This window comes from Triticum aestivum, unplaced genomic scaffold, assembly GCF_018294505.1.
Source record: "Triticum aestivum cultivar Chinese Spring unplaced genomic scaffold, IWGSC CS RefSeq v2.1 scaffold115843, whole genome shotgun sequence".
Lineage (NCBI taxonomy): Eukaryota > Viridiplantae > Streptophyta > Magnoliopsida > Poales > Poaceae > Triticum > Triticum aestivum.
In genome coordinates this window covers 27388-28031 of record NW_025228083.1, presented here as the reverse complement: position 1 = coordinate 28031, position 644 = coordinate 27388, and positions in this window count along the sequence as shown.

Here is a 644-nt window from a genome sequence, read left to right as displayed (position 1 = left end):
CAGAGCATCGCACCAGGCCCTCATATATGTCGTACGGTGTGGTGGCATGTCCGAAGAGGCGGCACGCATCTCCGGGGTGTGGCCCCCCTCACGGACGGCGATGACACAGTAGTAGACGTTTTGCGGTAACGATGCGGCGTGAATATTATTAAATACTCGGAGCGCGATAAAATCATGAGTTTTTTACACGACGTGAGCACATGTGCTATAGGACTGATGGTAATTTTTCATAGTTTTTGGTGATGGAGATGTATCTGAACACTTCCCTCTCCGCGGATTGCTCTTCGCGTGTCTACGACTGTGGCCTGCGGCCTCCGGGGGCTAGCACATGCCGCCAAATCTTGCGTAGGTGGCCTCTCACATGTCTGGAAGTGTTGTGGCGGTTGCAAACGCCCGGCCCCAGTCCTCGGTGTGTGCCCCCCCTCACGGACGGCGCCGCCGCCGGCACCCGGAGGGGGGAAACGAACGCGTCGGGTCTACACGGAGGGGGTCTTGCTGTGGCTTTGGCCCGGATGTTGCTCCAAAGTGTTCCTATGGGCTGACCTAACACAGCCGGGTGGAGAGTTCCACTGGTCAAAGCCCGTCCGTGCAAAGTCAAAGGGTTAGATCCCGTGGTCAAACACTACAGGGTTACGCGGGAAGGG